Below are 16,921 nucleotides of genomic sequence, written 5' to 3'. Positions count from 1 at the left end.
GGAAAAAGGAATCGAATCACGGCGACATTCCGGGAAGGACTGGGTTGGGTCCTGTTCTGACTGTCTGTCCTCTGTCTTCTAGAATATAATACAGTTCGCACGCTCCCGGAAGGATGGCGTTTCAGAATCAGTCAGTTTCGTGACAGTTTAACCGGTGACCAAAGCTCATCTAACGGATCGACAAGTCATTGAGTGAATAATGTAGGCGCAGACATAACTTATTCCGATTTAACCGATGAATTGAGTTTCATGGGATGTTTTATTCATTTCGACGTGTAATGAAATGGAGGATTTTTGGAAAGGTTTTTATTTCTCGGCGTGTCGGTAGAAAGCGATTTTCCGCCTTCGAATAGACGAGGAAAAATACTAGGCAAAACTATCGGGTGCGAAATTGATTGAGCCTAAGGGGTGTTCGGATCAGAAAGTGGTCAACTTAAATTCGCCGTATTTTTTTTAAAACACCCGCATAATCAATTACAATATATAGAGAATATTCTATATTGTCTCTAAACGTTATCGTTTATTGTAAAGTGAACAGTATATGTACAATAACACAGACCATATTAACAATCTGTATTATGATTATCTGTTAAAGTACCATATGGGGAAAGGGCTGTTAAGCATGTTTACCATTCAAAAAGAGCGATTTTTTCGAACAAATATTTCATGCTACATTATTGGATACGGTTAAAATATCATCCACTTTTGGCGAGCAAAACAATCTACCTGAATGTTCTAGCTACGTTGGAATACAAAATCATAGATTTCATCAACTTCAATGGATATAGTTTGCTTATAGTAGTTTGTAGTAAAAATAACGCTCAATCATACGTTCCGCATATTGTAAAATATTTTTAAAAAGAGCTTCCCTGTACCATAACCAATATAGTTCCAATTCTTTCCCACAAAAAATAAAATAAAATTAAAAAATTTAAATGTTGAGATTTTTATTTTTTATTTCTGATATTATACATGGATTATACAATCTTACCTATTTGTGCAGATCTGCATTGTTCAGCCTTTCAGTAGATTTTTTTTCCGCTCTCCGCTCAGCAGAGATCTTTGTTTCTGTAATTTCATTAGTTTTATTTAATCTCACTAGTTTTTATCGATAATATAATATAGTTTTACTTACTTTTCGCGTTCTGTGTGTTTTTCTCAGCGTGATTCTTTTTTTTCGGAGCCATTTTGAACACAGTTTTCAGTTCCGAACCTGGCGTGGGGTTGCCGACACAAATTTTAACGAAGTGAAGTGAAAATTAGCAGATGCTGAACCCAAGAGCGAAAAAATGCATAAGCTCACAACTACATCTTAAAATAACAATATTAGTTATTATCCGCAAGAGGTGAAATGATAACGACTTGTCTAACTCATACAATGTTGTCAATGTTGTTTTTTTTTTAATTTAATGTCTAATGCTAAGAAAATATAAGGAAACTTTGTCGTACACTGTTAGAGTCCTGGATAAGGTCCAGAGACAATATTCAAAGGTTGCAAATTTTTATTCTCTTATTATACTATACTTACTAAATCATATATCATATTGTCACTGTCACTGATACGATCCTGTCATAATTTATTGAGGTAATAAAATTTTGAACATGTATAATGAAATGATACTTGGAAGATATTTCATACTGGTACTGCTACCAATATATTAAGTTAATAGTTAGTACTATATCCCCAACTGTTTTTAATTATGCGGGCATTCATATAAATATAAATATGAATACTCCTCATTTTGTAGGTGTGTGTGTGTGTAGAATGATGCTTCTAGTTGGTCTAGTTTTGACATTAGATTTTAAGCTATCAAAATGGTGCCCAAGCAAGAATCAAAATTTGGTATATGCGTCGTAAAAATTCAAACTTCACGCACGCAGAAATAGCAAAATTGTTATGTGGCCATATCAAAACAAACGTCACCTAAGTAATACAAGTTTTCGGGGAATGTGGATTTTGGGGAAATCGAAAGCCGAGATCAGCAGTGACGAACAGAAAAGTGGCTAGCGCTTTTAAACGCAACCACTCCCCGTTCGAGATGTCGCAAATAAGTTGGGAATATCGTCTAAACCGTGTATGGAGCTAAAAAACTACGAACAGACTGTCAACTTAAAAGAAGGAAGTGACCCCAAATCGCAACGATAAGCAAAACCTAATGGCAAAACAGGATCTCGGAAGCTGTATACGACATTGTTGACAAAGTTTGATTTGACGAAGTTTGATTTGACAGCTTCCTGGACAAGAGTATTATACAGCAACCGGAAGGGGAAAAGTGACAGATTTTCAAGCATATCAAACTATCACAGTTTGCTAATAAATCCCCCTTATTCTGCGCCGCGCGTGAGGTGACGATAGTCGAGTCGAGTCGGAGTCACGTGTGTCTTGTCACTTTATTCCCGAAGCCGATGTGACAGAGGTTCATGCCTAGCTGACTACTAGTTAGGATAAGAACTCCTAAAGTTCATTCTAAAAGACGTTTCTCACCTAAAGCGACTACTGGAATCGGGCGACTAAGGTGATTCGACTATCGTCACCACACGCGCGGCGCAGAATAAGGCGGAATATCTTGTTTGGCAAGTTATCCGTACCAGTGGCTTGAAAAGCGAAATTTTCGTTGCAATCTCTGGACCGTCAACCAGACAAATTTACATAAAAGGGTGTCTTCAAAAATGTTTGCTTCCTTTTCTGAAGAAACATGATTTGTTTGTACGGTTTTGGCATCCTGCCGTTAGAGGAAAAAAAACTTTGATTTTTTTTAATAAACAAATAATCGATTTACACGCAATTTAGTTAGACAACTTTGATCCGAACCCTTCAATAGAACACAGGATTTCGCTTTGCCAACACGGTTTCTTCAAGAAAAGCTCAGTTGTACCAAACCTGTGTGAGTTCACAACCCGTTCACATTGGATTGGATGTTCAAGGGATTCCAAGTGAACTGCATTTACACTGACATGTCAAAAGCCTTTGACTTAGCAGGAATGGATGAAATCATGCAAGAAACATTCTTAGTTGGATAAAGACCTACCTGATGTACAGACGACAATTCGTATTTGTAAATTCAATAGTTCGGATCCATTTAAAATTTAAAACGTCTGCAGGAGTGCCTCAAGGGCCCCTGCTCTTTATTCTATTGATGAACAGCTTACCATAAGTGCTTTCGGACGCATTCGTGCTCTTCTCTGCCGACGATTTCAAATGTTTAAAGAAATAATAAATGATTGCAAAAAACTTCAACGCGATTTTAATGCGGTCGCAGGTTTAACGACCAGAGCAAAACTGAAACTGAACGGCTATGCGCAGCAGAGGTTCCAGCGTATAAGATTTGGACATTAAACTGGATTCCGGATTGACCTTAAGGGACCACATCAATAGCCTAGTATCAGACGGGCTCGCCTTTTGTGGAGAGGTGAGGCGCTTTGCTGGAGAACTGGAAGACCCCTGCTTGTACGTTAACATGGAAATTCGACTTGGGAGCATAGTTTAAGGCCTGTATACCATTAGACTGAGTCGATTTGGGGTTATTTATGAATTTTTAAAACCCTGGGGTCTTAAAAGCTTCGTTTTGGTCCAAAATGCATCCATGATTTTTCGGAGATTTTTCCAATAACGTTTACATGAGTAAATTTGAACTTTATGGGAAAATTGAATATTTTGTTCTGAAAAATCGACATCATTTTGGTTTCTTCTGTGTCTCTTGAAAAATATAAATCTGAATTTGAATACTAAATCTGAGCTCTCAAAAAAAATAGATTCTATTATTTATGTTTTTAAATAGGAAAGGATAGTTCAGCTAATCCGACGCAATTACTTGGTTTAAGAATTTCTGAGAATTGTCTTATATTAATTAAAATTTTCTTCAGATGACTGACATAATTCGAAGTAAAACCAATCAAATTGGTTGTAGCAGCCTCGTTATTGGTTGTTGATTCGAGTTCATCACTCAACGAGACGACGACGACGACGACGACCTTTGACGACGAAAAAGAAGGGTTAATCAAATTTCCGCCCAGTTACTCTGGGTAGTCAGGCATCAAGTTTTTCCCTCGATCTAGAAGAAAAACTTTGAAGAAGTGAGGGGCGCTTCCTGATCAGGATCACAAGGACACCGTGATGACCCACCGGACGTCCACATGACATTAGTAAGGCCACTTTGAATGTTTCGTAATATAATTTCCCTGTGCTCGGAAAAACGGGCAAAAAAAGGAAAAATACAAAACATCAACAAAATGCGGAGAAAAGCTCCTTTGCGAAAAACAAAGTAGCCTGGTGGTGCCACACCGGTATTACGGCGAACAGCAAGCTATGGTTTGGCTAGTCAATTTCCTGCCGCAATGTTTCCGTCCAAGCCAAACAACAAACCATCAACGGCGATGACGAGGACTGCTGGGATGGAAAGTTTGGCACGGTCGCCATTGTTGGGGACCATCATGGCGTTGTGGGTAGCATTTTGCAGCAAAAGGTTCCGGGCAAAAGGTGCTGGTTAATCCTTTAATGTGTTTAATTTTTGGGGTATGTTTTTAAGGTAGTGGGCATGTGTGTGTTTGAGTGAATGTTTGTGTTAGGACCACGTAGACCGGAGCCTGCCATTTAACACCTACGCCGGGGCTACGTGAGGATTATTCAATTATGTAGATCCGACCTCCCAATTTCATTGTTTTTGTTTCTGTTGCGGGTTTCTCGAAAAGGGAGAACAAAGAATTAACAAATCTGCAAACACGGTATTTGTCCTCGGAAAGGATGAAATGATTAGCATAACAAACGTCAACCCTAATGGGCGTCTTCACAGATATCCATCAAGTGTTTGACAGTTCGGGTTGACTTCATCTCTATCAAAGGCTCCTAGAGAAGCTATTAAATGAAAGTCCTTCCAACCAATCATGTATGTGTGTGTGCATTAGAATGAAAAAGATGGCTCAAGTGGCTATCTTTTGGGGGATACTCGGACTTATGATTATGATTGATTGAGCTGGCTTCCGGATCAGGAAGATGACAATTGTCCAGCAACAGACTGGACTGGACCATCTGAATCAGACCGAATCCTTCCAAAAAGTGTCTTTTCCCAGACCAGAAGTGAAAGTTGGCCATCATTAGCATCATCTTTATCATTTTTCGCAACCAACCCAGCAGCAGCGTACAGCACACTTTCAGGCTTCCACACGAGTAAATCATAACTCAGCATGCTGTGACATATTTTATGGGGAAACTTTTCCTTGACAGAGGTTTGTTGGCATATGGTATCGTATAGGGCTTTTTCGTCGTCGTCGTCGCCGCCTACTGATTATAAACTTGGCCATTCATTCACTTTTGGAGGGACATCTTTTGGAGGGAAAAGATTTTGGCACCACATGGGAGAAATGTCAAATTTTAAGACGCAAGGGACCAACGAAGAAAGTTAAGTTTTCAACTTTCGCTTTGATTGGTTGTCGTTTGTTGAGTAGGCTAGAATAAATTACACTCTCTCGATTTAAGGTTTTTCCTCACTCAACACTCATTTTTTTGGTAGTCTCGGAAATGTCATCCGATATGTCAGTGTCGTCCAAAATTGGTGCAACACCAACCACTGTGTTGATTTTCTTGATTCAGAGCTCTAATTTTATCCGATTCCGTGCCGTTTCGTGACAACATGTCTAAGCGTGATGAATCTTGAGTCACTTATTCGGGGCGCTCCAGTTACGTTTGGTTAGGTGGGGGTAAATCCAAGTTGTTTACACACGTTTTTTTCTCTTTTTTAAAGAAATGGAATGGTTCATTCCACAAATTTGTCATATACTTAGGTTGCTTATTTTTGGATGAATTATGTTTGCGTTACAGTGATTTACCACCTTATTTGATGAACGATAAACAAGCATCTTAATGGTAACATTTATATCGTTTGGATTTGATTTACTCCCGACACGATGACATTAAGCAGCAATCCGGTTGACTTCTTGTTCTATTAACTAACAGAATTTAATACTTCATTGCCATTAATGTTCCTTGCTAGTAGATGTTATTTTAATTCATATTTAGAAATCTCTTACAAAACTCAGCGCTTGATTTGAATTTTGATTAAAAAAAAAGTTGTATTCTTAAAACTGTCGAAAATAGTCGAATAAGTTTCAAAAGTGGTAAATTTGAATTATCTCGCGTCACGAAAATAGCTTATTTTAGTTTAAGTTTATTATTTGAAATTACGGTAGCCTCAAATTAATATATATAACTGTTCTACAAGGTCAAGAATAGTAGCATCAAATCATCATTATCAAATCATCTAAACGATTGAAAACAGTGATAATTGTCAAAATTGTCAAAATGTAAAAATTGTCAAAATTTTCATAATTGTCAACATTGTCAAAATTGTCAAAATTTTCATAATTGTCAAATTGTTAAAATGGTCAAAATTGTCAAAATTGTCAGATGTCCAAATTGTTCAAAATGTCCAAAATTTCCAAAATGTCAAAATTGTCCAAAATGTCAAAATTATCAAAATTTTCAAAATTGTCGAAATTGTCGAAATTTTCAAAATTGTTAAAATTGCCAAATTTGTCATCTATTGTTACATAAACCTGACTAGTCGACCGACTGTAAGCTTTCAAAAGTCAGTTAGTTAGACATCTCAAAATTGCCCTCATAAACCCAAAACTGATGAGTTCGTTCCATTTTTTTTTGCATAGTTTTTTTTGTAAATATTTTTCAGTTAAGGTGGAAAAATATTTAAAAAATATGTAACTTTTGATTTATTTACAAAATGTTGGTTAACTGGAGCAAAAAAAAATCCATAAACATTGAAGGAAGTATATTTTTCCAAACTTCCGAATTGATACGCATCGTGTAAGCCACTATCGTACTCTACGCAGAAAGTTCCTCCGGAGTTGAGTCCGTAATCGGGCCCTTAATTGGAAAAAAGCTTACCGCAGCTTAGGCAGCAAATATGAGGAAACTCGTACAACCCGTCCAATAAATTCCCCATTATCTGGAGCTAAATCATTCCATCCTGGGGGAAGCTTTTGGGGATGTTTGAGGGTGGTATTTCTTCTTATCAGTGCCATTATGTTTGGCACGCTGTGACAACAACCACTTCCTCGAATGTCCTCCTCCGATTCCTGTTCCGCAAAACAGGCAAACCAAAACATAACTCAACCCCCTCCTTAGAGTACCATTTAGGACTGAATCAGACTTTCGAAGAAAAATGGAAGGTGATAGAAAGAAAGGAAAAAATCACAACGCAAAAGGAATGTCACTCGCCCGCATCGTGTGATTCCGGGAATATTGGCTGCTGCTGCTCACTCAGCAAAACGCACCACGTTTCCCTGGAACGCAAGCAAAACCACAATCCACAACCCGTGGAAAACGAAAAATGGTGCTGGAAAACGATTTTATCGTTTTTCCCATCAACGTAAACGAATTTTCGAAACCATCTTCAAAGCGAAACGAATTCCGAAATGGTTTATATTTTCAAATTTGAACGACTTTCGACTATTGTGTCGAAGTAGGCTTTGACACCGGAAAACCACACATGGCTACTATGATCCGACTATCAATGTTCCCAAGATTGATCCGATTTTGCGGTGTCAGCTTGCTTTGATTGGATTTAATTTGAAATCTCTTTATTCCCGAGAATGGAAAGTCTACTTCCCAGGATACAAGCCATTTGTCTTGTTTCTCAGTGGGGTGGTCTTGAATGCAAATTGCTGTTGTCGTACGAAGAAGAGAAACTGCCAACATTCTACTAGCAACTAGCCCGATGGGATCGATCGAGAACATTTTGAACAAGTTGAACAATTACCAGGGAAAATTTCTTGGGATTTTTTTCCCTTCCAACAAATATGTACGTAAAGGGAATAAGTTACCGTTTGAGAGGAAATTTTCAATCCCCCAATTCAAAGTTTTGGTGATAGGTGTGTGTGTGTATAGGGATGCACTCTCTGTCCACTGCTTGTAATACCATAAGTGTCAGCTGCTGGCGGAAGGTACTGTCCAAAGTTAAGAACACAAGAACGGAAGTCAGCTCGTTGGAAAACTTGGACGGCCGAAAGGAATAAAACACAAGGGCCCCGAGGAACGTAAAGGGTAATGAAATGTTTTATTAAATTTGCCAAAGCGACAGCAATTGTGTGCTGCTGTGCTGTTCGTTGGCTGAACGATGGGATTTAATCCCTCGGCTCTTTGAGACAAATTTCCGGCTCTGTTGGCAGGAAGTTATTTGCCTAACACAAAAAGGAAATGAGGAAATAGTTTTAGTGCTCGGAACGGGCCCAGCTGATGCAAATGCGTTTGCATGTTCAAAGGATTGCATGTTCAAGCGGAGATTCTTGGCACTCAATTTACTACCAAGTGCACGAATGAGTCCAGATTTGAGAATCCATTGTTTGCATTTGAAGATGAGGATTTGTTCTTGCATTTTAATTTTGAAACCGGATCTTTGAATTTAATAAAGTTCCATTTCTTAATTTGCTTTAGTACGTTTCCTGAATTTAAATTACAAACCCATTTGGTACTTGAATTGTCAATTTGGAATGTGATTTTTAAAACTGTTTTGGAAAACATTCCTAAACTTTTGCATGTGGGTAGAAAAAAATATTTATATCAAATTAATTTCTTGAATTCAAAAGCTACATTCGAGATGCCTTTCATTCATCAACACAGAACACATGTAAGGGAAACCTGTCGATGCATAAAATTTAGCCAGTCAAGCACCTTTCAGAAGACTCGCTTTCACCTATGCTAGCAAAAATTCCCACACCTACACTCACACACATCCCTGCGTTAAATACACGAGTATAGGCAGATGATGATTATAAACTTTTCTTCTCCTAGCCTTGACTCGTCGACACGTGTCGGATCAATTTCTAGAAATCAGCGTCAAGGTTTTTCCCTTGGTCTTCCCGACATTGATCAGGTAAAAGCTTTCGTTTTTTTCAGATTTTTCAATTAGGTAACTTTTTGCTGAACTCATCATTCTCACTCAAGGTTAAAAATGGGATGGAAGGTAATGGAAGTTCACTGTCAGTTTTTGAGGGGTTCACGGGATTTTTTTTTCAGTACAAAAACTGTATCACTCTTGGATTGGAATCAATAAAATATTCTGACGCTTTTATTCCTTCGCAGTAGGCTTGATCAAATTTTGGAATAAACTTTTTACCAACTCACTTTGTCTGCCGTCGAAGCAAGCTCTGAAATAAACACATACACGTATGTTTCTGCTTATATTTTAATGGGGTAAAAAATCGAACAACAACTCAAAACGATCAGTTTTTAGACGTTTTGCTATGTAATGGATCCAACCCCCAACTTTTTCAAGTCCCAAATTCCCAATTCTAATTAAAAGTTGAGAACCATACCCTAGCAGGCCGAGGTCGATTCGAGCAGAATCAAAAGTAAGGAATTTGCGAAAGACGACTGATTCTGTCTCGAAGGAACCTTTTCTTAAAAAAGAAATGGAATAACATTACCCTTGAATTGTGGAAATGGTGAATGGAATTTACTTTTTGAGCCCAAAAAAAATAAGTTTTTTTTTTCAAATGGTTTGAAACCTGCATTTTCTCTGAGACTCCGGCTTTCTATGGCCATATTACATAAATAAATAAATAATAATAAAAGTTTAAGTGTGTTTATAGGGGAGTGGGGCTATTTGTTTTCTTTGCTCCATAAGTTATTTGTTATATAAGATAAAATTAAAAAACCTAAATACCATTTCAACATTTGTAACATATTAAGCAATAAAATTTATTGTATGTTTTTTGTATGTTTAAAAAATTGTAAGTAATTGTGGGTCACCAAGCCCAAAATGACCAAATAATATGGGATATCTTTTAATTGACCCAAAACTGTAATTTCATAACCCATTTAGTTATATTGAAGAAATTTCAGATGAGGAAATTGAAAGAGAGTTGTGTATGAACTTGTTTTCAAAACCCTGTCTCGCGAACGTTTTTACAAAATCCTTTATATAGGATTTGTGTTCGTCTCTACCGCATTCAATAAAATTGACAGAATATTTTTCAAAACTCTTCATCGGGTTTCAGGCGTAAAAAAAACTTTACAGGTAGGGAAAATCCACCATCTCATTGCGAAACTTCGTTCAAAGAAACGATGCTTGAAGTATGTCGAAATCTTTATTCTTTCCTGGGCGCTGTTTTTCGGAAAATCGACTTTTTTTTGTCATTATTCATTAAACATCAAATTAAACTTTCGATTTTTCCGATTCCCTTTGAGTTCCCCCTTTGGTAATTTTTAAGGGTCAAAAACCGAAACTTTGAGCGTTTCGAGGCACCCCTAAATCAAGTCCGATTGAGCTGAAATTTTGCACAGGTCAGTTTGGTCAGGTGGAAGAATTAATCTATTATCGTAATTTGAAACTTTTTGAAACAGATCAGATGAAAATTAATGGTGAAAGACATGCAAAAAACTATTCGCTGTGCCCCAGTGGGATTCGAAACCACATGTCGCACCTCTCGAGGCCCTTCCTATGACTGGAGACCACATGGCATGCAGTGCTATCTAAAAATTCCTATAAGCGCACACATATTTGTGAGGTTTATTTTCATTTGGAACTGAATATCACCAATAAAGTTATTGCATGGATAGATCTTTCAAAATTTCAACTGTTTTACCAAAACACAACTCAAATCTTTTGTCAATAGCTGAGCAAAAGCAAAAAAAAACACATTTTTGGGGTGCAAATTCAAACAAGCGTAATTCATGTTTTGTTACGAAAACATGAAAATTATTGATTAAAAAAACCCTAAACTGATATGTTAATGATTGGGAGGACTCCTGTTATCAGAAAAGTGCCCAATATTTGGTTTGGCATTCAATCACTTCGTTTATTCAAGATTTTTGAAGCTTTTTGTTCCTCCCGTCTTAGATTTTTTTTAATCTTCAAGTTTCTTCGTTTCCTTCACTTTGGACTTTGGACACATCTGGCAAGGATAGGCTTGAGATTTTAAGTAGGATTCAAATCTGGTTGACGAATTGTCGTTTCGGAAAATTTATTGGAAACTGCTCCAAATTCTTCTTGGGGACATGATTCATGACGTTAATTTGCTGAAAAATAAATTAAACATCCATTGAATCAACCATAAATGGAATCAGTAGTTATTTTTTATTATTTTGAGCGAAACTATGGCTTTTGCATTTTGAGTAATCATGGAAATCCAATTCATACCAAAAGACTGTTCCCGCTAAAGTTTAAGTACGGTTTTTCTTCGGGATCTTTTCGAAGACCATGCCAAAAGTAAACATATTGGAGCATGAATGAGCGGGGGTTTTGCAGCAATTTCGATGTTTTCATAGCAAAACATGAATTGCGCTTATGTGAATTTCAACCACAGGAATGTGTTTTTTTTTGCATTTCATTAACTACAAAAAATTTTAGTTATGTTTTGGTAAAACACGTATTTTTTGGAAAGAGATGTCAAATGGTTTTTTTAGTGATATTCAATTTCAGATAAAATCATACCTAAAAAATGTGCGTGTGTGTGTTATATAAATTTCTAGCACTGTTATGATCAATACTGTCGATCAATAGTGTCGATGTCCATCTGAAGCAAGTGAGTTATTTTTCCCCATGCGATCACCATCATTTTCGATGTCCGTGTTATTCCCTCCATTTCTTCTTACGACAATTTGACTCATATTTGGTTGTTTTTTGCACGGTATTTCTTTCTCATATACTACGCGGGTTGTCAGTTATTTGAGAATCAATGCGTAATGCATTTGCCATACTTGGATATCCAGATGTAACAAAAGTTTTAAATTAAGATAATAACACCTAATTTCGCTAACTGAATATTTCAGTCAATATCCCCCACCCTACAGGGTCTTATTTGAAAAAATCAACCTTATTTTTTTTTCGAAAACACCGTTTCTGGAAACCCGCTATTTTTTCAACAGGTTTCAAAGTTCTAACAAACATTTCAGTCTGAATCAATCAAAATCATCGACCTGTTTGGTTTAATAAAATAACAAGTTCAAAAATTTATTGTTTCAGTGTTTGATTAGAGATACTTTAAACTTAAAAGTTCATTCATCTCTGCTTGTTCAAAAATGATTCTTGAACTTTGACGAGTGATTACTTTCATAGGGCTGGACACTAGTCGCTAGCCCCTCCAAATCTGCCTCTCATGGAATTGTTCGTTATATCATGCATATTTTCGAGAATAAATAAATACAGGAAAATCTTTTTGGACTCCATATAAAATCGTTATTATTTATTGGTATGTGGTACAAAATGTTCATAAAATCGGAGCGTGATGCTAACGATGGACTTGAGAAACTTCTTGAGCTTGTTATGATGGTTTAAAGTAATTTTTTTCCAAAAAAAAGTGAGATGCGATTGATCGTTATTAAAAAGCCTTTCCCGTTCAAATATTTGTTTTTTTAAATTTTGACCAGTTGAGTTGAAATCATCGTGATTTCAATTTGTATTCGAACTTATTAAAAACCCTTTATTGAAAGTACAGGAAGAATTCGCTTCAAATGATACTCCATACAGCTGATCCGCTTCAACTCCAAAATAAACCTTTTTTCTTGTCGACTTACTTTCGACAGGTGTGAAATATTGCATTTTTGAATCAACCTCACATGATTACTGATGCCAGGAAGAGTAGGCGTTGACTTGATGGCAGCGCACATGATTTTTTTCGAATCCGTGATTTTTTTTTATAAATTGAATGTTTTAAGTTTAATTTTTGTGATAAGTTGTTTAAAAATATATAAATCGAGTATCCGGAAGTCCATAGAAATACAAATTACCAGAATTAAAATACTGAAATAGCATTAGGGGAGATAAGGGCATAATAAGCACTATTTTTTTCTACAAAAGTACGTATTTTCTTTAATAAATTTTCATGAGGATTTGTTTCGTACTTCCTCTAGCATTATTTTTTCACAAAAACAGGAATCTCCTTATCATCTTTACAGAGATATTTAAAAAAAATCAGCTAGGTTCTCAAGTAACTAAAATATTATAATTTTTGAGCATCACGAAAAAAGCTTTTATGATCTTAAAATAACCTTGATCTATAGTGTACGCACTGCAACATGATGTACACATTGTTTCTCAATTTTTACCATAATAAATTTTTTGATTTTTCACTTTCACAATTCTAAAACACGTTTTTACTTAAATTTGGTGAATCGAGGCATATAGAGCAACAATGATCGAGGCTCGATGAGTATTTTCTGCTGTAGAATCTTGCAGTGAATTAAAATTGATCTATAGAGCCACAACTTGACTAGTTTACATCCGACGATTTATCCTATTGGTAAGGTGTCGTAAGGTAATTAAAAAACTAGAGTTCGATTTCTGTTCGAGGTGATTTTTTCCATTTACTATTCATGATCGATTTTTTTATTGTTACATTATACGGCTAGTAGCATCATTCGCCAAAAAAGCACCAGAAACATAATGTATGAGCGTGTGTGAATTGTTTGTATTCTACAAACAGACGTATATTATTTTGTTATTGCTTTGTTTGATAAATCTACGACTCACCTGACTTCATTGAGTGGAATTCGCTGCCAAATTCCCCGGCAGAAAACGCTCATCGTGCCCTGATTAATGGTGCTTATACTGCCCCAGGGGGGATTCTCATTATGCCCCTACAGTGGCTGGTTTTCAGCGTTTGGCAAATATTTTAAAAAATACATTTTTAAACGTTTTTACTACTTTTTCAAGTTTAAGCCCGTTAGGAAATAGGTTGTTCAAGTGTCTGAACACGAAACAATAATGTAACCTCCATATTATAGTTATTTTCTATGGTTAAATAAGCGTTTTCCTTAAGGTGGCCATTATGCCCTTATCTCCCCTATGCGAGAGATAATGAATACTAAGTTTTTATTGTGGTTCATTAATGCAGCATAAGATTTACATTTTTTAATTCGTTACAAATGGTAGGAAGCAGAAGAGCTTGGAAGTCGTAGTTCACAAAAGTTGCACTAGAGATAAAAATGTTCTCGTATTGTAAATGGTATTTTATAACTGATTTTGTGCGAATTTGAGAAGATTTGCAAAAATATAGCTAGCACTGAAGTTGTCTAAGCTAATAGGCTGGTGCGAGTGTTGTTTGCCTGGCGCACTGGATTCGATTCCCGGTATCGGTAAGCAAGCTTTTTGGTTCGAATCCTCTAAGTGGACGACAGGTGAAATGTGTTTCCTTGTTTAACTAAATATCAAAAATAGTTTTAGATGCACATTCAACCTCTAGGTTTTTTTTTTTTTCAAAGTAAAGCGGAGAAAAAGAAATCGAATAAAAATGAAAAATAAAAAACATGGTGAAAGGAATTGGTATGGAATAAATATTCCGAATCTGGAACCGCAAATCTGAGTCTGGAATTCGGACTACATAGATTCCTTATTCCTTATTATATTCCGAATTTTAACTTTTTGAGATGAAAAGTGAATGTTAAATTCTCTCTACCTTCACATTTCAAGTGATTGAAAATAAGAAATGCCGTCAGGCGTTTGATGATGAAAAAAACATTCACCAACAAAAATGTGGTACATTCTAGAAAAATCGAACACGCTGTTCAAACAAAAGCTGGAAAAAAATCACTCCCACTTTTCGGAAAGTGGATGATGAACCAACCAAAATAAATACCTGTCTAAAAGCTGCACACAAAGTCGATTTAAATTTTTGTGGAAAAACGTTGTTGCTGAACACTTGGCGGATGCTGTTTATTGGAACCACCTTTTCAGCGAGGCTCACTACTTCGACGATAAGCTATTTCATTCACCTCTCGTTCTTTACAGTTTTTCACAGATGATGTTGACGATGGAGGAAAACACCTTTGGGATGACATTTCGATCGTGGCCTACTAAGCGATTGTTGTTGTTGCTGCCTGTTGCCTTTAGTTTTCGATCGGATGGCTTCCATTCCACCTTAGCACACACGTTACTAATTTAAAGACGGTAAAGAGAATGCACTTTGTGATCCAAAGTTTATTGCCGTTTTAGCACTCACTCGTGGAACGCTTCTCTAAGTAGATATTTGAATGCTTGGCTTAGCTGGATGAGGTTCACACTATTTTTACGAGCGTTGCATTTTCTCGACTCGATACAACAATATCTGATTCTTGTTTTGTATACACGAAGCTAACGAAAAAACTTGCGGGGAAGAATGCTTCTGAACCTGTAACCGTATTGCATATTATCGGTTGTTTTATTGCTCAACCACACCCGGTTTCATTGACAGCTAATCAACAACTTTTCGTTTCATTTCTGTGAGCAACTTTGAAACATTTCGCCCAGTGGGTTTAAATTGTAAGGGAATGGAACGAAAAATAAACTATCCGGGAACCACCAACACAAGCTACGGAGGAGATTTATTTACTATTGAAACTGGCAAAACTTAGCAGAACATCTGGCTATCAGATTTCCCTCCACACAATTCAGCCACACGACACACACAGTTTACACCTTTTGTTGATGATGAATCCGATTTCATGCTTAGTTTAGCACTTTAAAAAACGGTTTGTATTTCAAACATTAGGCAGCCACTGACTCTGGCTCCGACTTGGCTCTGAGCTATGATATGTCGGGAGGATGTCGTTTGGTAATCGAAGCAACCGCTGAACGACTAGAACTAGATACTACCTGACACGCCACCACTTTTCACATAGTTGGCCATGCAAAATATCCAGCTAGATTTTCAAGTGGCCACGCACTCTTCGATCAAAATTCGCTCCCCGACGATTGAAGGATGCACCTGATGTAGACTGAAATAGAATGACCTCTCGACGTTGTCGAAGGACCAGATCGTTCTCTCACTCGAATTTCCTTTCACCCTTAACCCGAGCAATTCACCGACTGCAGAAATCAGATCATTGAACTTCAGATCTTTAACCTTGCTGCGGGAAAAACGCAACACGACACTTGGCGACGGAGTCTAGATCCTAGGACCTTCGATAGCCCACACATGCACTTTTTCCCCCATGTGAAGTTGTTACCTCTTCCCGGGGGCACCAGCTTTTTCTTATACTCTGCACTAACCAAACCAACCAACTACTACTGCTGCTGCTACTACTAGTTCTACTGATCTCCACCGAGGAAGCAGCTCCTTCCAGGAAGGTTTCGCGCGAACATCCAAACGGTACGAGCGACAGGCGGCAACTGAACAAAATTGAACTGAACTGTCTGTCTGTCTGTGCCAGGTTGCATCTGGAATCGACAAACGACAGCAATTCTCCAACGAAGTCAGCCAGGCCAGAACCGGCTCACTCGGATTCAAACGGGTAACCAGCTTGGCTCCCACGACGACGACGGCCCACGGTTGTTGACGGTGGTCCCAAAAACCCGAACGGACGCGTGTTGTTATTTCGGGTTTGCTCTTTCGCTCCCAACTCCCAGGGAAATTTTCACGAAACGATGAGAGAAAAGCGTTTTTCCACTCACATGGAAGAGAGAAAAATTCGAGCAGTCGTGCAGGACCGTGTGAGCGCGAAAATGCACTTGTGGTGGCTAACAACCTACGAAGCGACCTTCGTTTTTGTTACAGATAGAATGGCATTCAGCGTTTTTCTTACACCTGAAAATTGGACAGTGGTGTCTGGAAGGTTTCTAACCAATTGGGTAAACTGAAACTCAACAAAACAAACCTTATTTTTTATTCACTTAATAATGGCGAGACAGCAGTTTTTGCTTGAGTTCTGAAGTAAACGAGGGGTGAAGTGAGTTAAGAATGTATCGTTTCTAGTTTTGGGCCTATTTTTGACGGTCGCCATGCAATACAGCGTTTTTTTTTTCTATGCATATTGAACAGTTCCAAAATTCCACCTAGAGTAAGGTTGCCAGAATTTTTTCAGCACGTATCCGGACATACCGGGAAATTTTTTTTATAAAAACCTGGCAAAACCGGGCATTTGATTTCGATAGTGACTACCATAAATCCGAGCAATATACGGGCAAATTTTCTCAAAAGTTGAAATTATTCGACA

General features: G+C 37.3%; 2 protein-coding genes across 7 annotated transcripts in view; one reads left to right on the top strand and one right to left on the bottom strand.

Annotated features, from left to right (window-relative positions):
• LOC129756861 (octopamine receptor Oamb) overlaps positions 1-16,125 on the bottom strand; it is a 132,887-nt gene extending 116,762 nt beyond the window's left edge. For 4 of the 6 annotated variants that reach the window (XM_055753914.1, XM_055753905.1, XM_055753921.1 and 1 more), the window contains exon 1: positions 14,587-16,118. The gene's annotated coding sequence lies outside the window, so the exon portion shown is untranslated. Of the gene's footprint in view, positions 1-14,586 lie in introns of all 6 variants that reach the window. The other 2 variants (XM_055753959.1, XM_055753938.1) reach the window with 2 other exon arrangements.
• The window catches only part of LOC129756919 (transcriptional regulator ATRX-like), a 172,033-nt gene that overhangs the window by 134,506 nt on the left and 20,606 nt on the right, over positions 1-16,921 (top strand). The gene's annotated exons all lie outside the window — the stretch shown is intronic.

This window comes from Uranotaenia lowii, chromosome 1, assembly GCF_029784155.1.
Source record: "Uranotaenia lowii strain MFRU-FL chromosome 1, ASM2978415v1, whole genome shotgun sequence".
Taxonomy (NCBI): Eukaryota; Metazoa; Arthropoda; class Insecta; order Diptera; family Culicidae; genus Uranotaenia; species Uranotaenia lowii.
The sequence above is the reverse complement of the archived record's forward strand: the minus strand, read 5'-3'. Positions and strand labels throughout refer to the sequence as shown.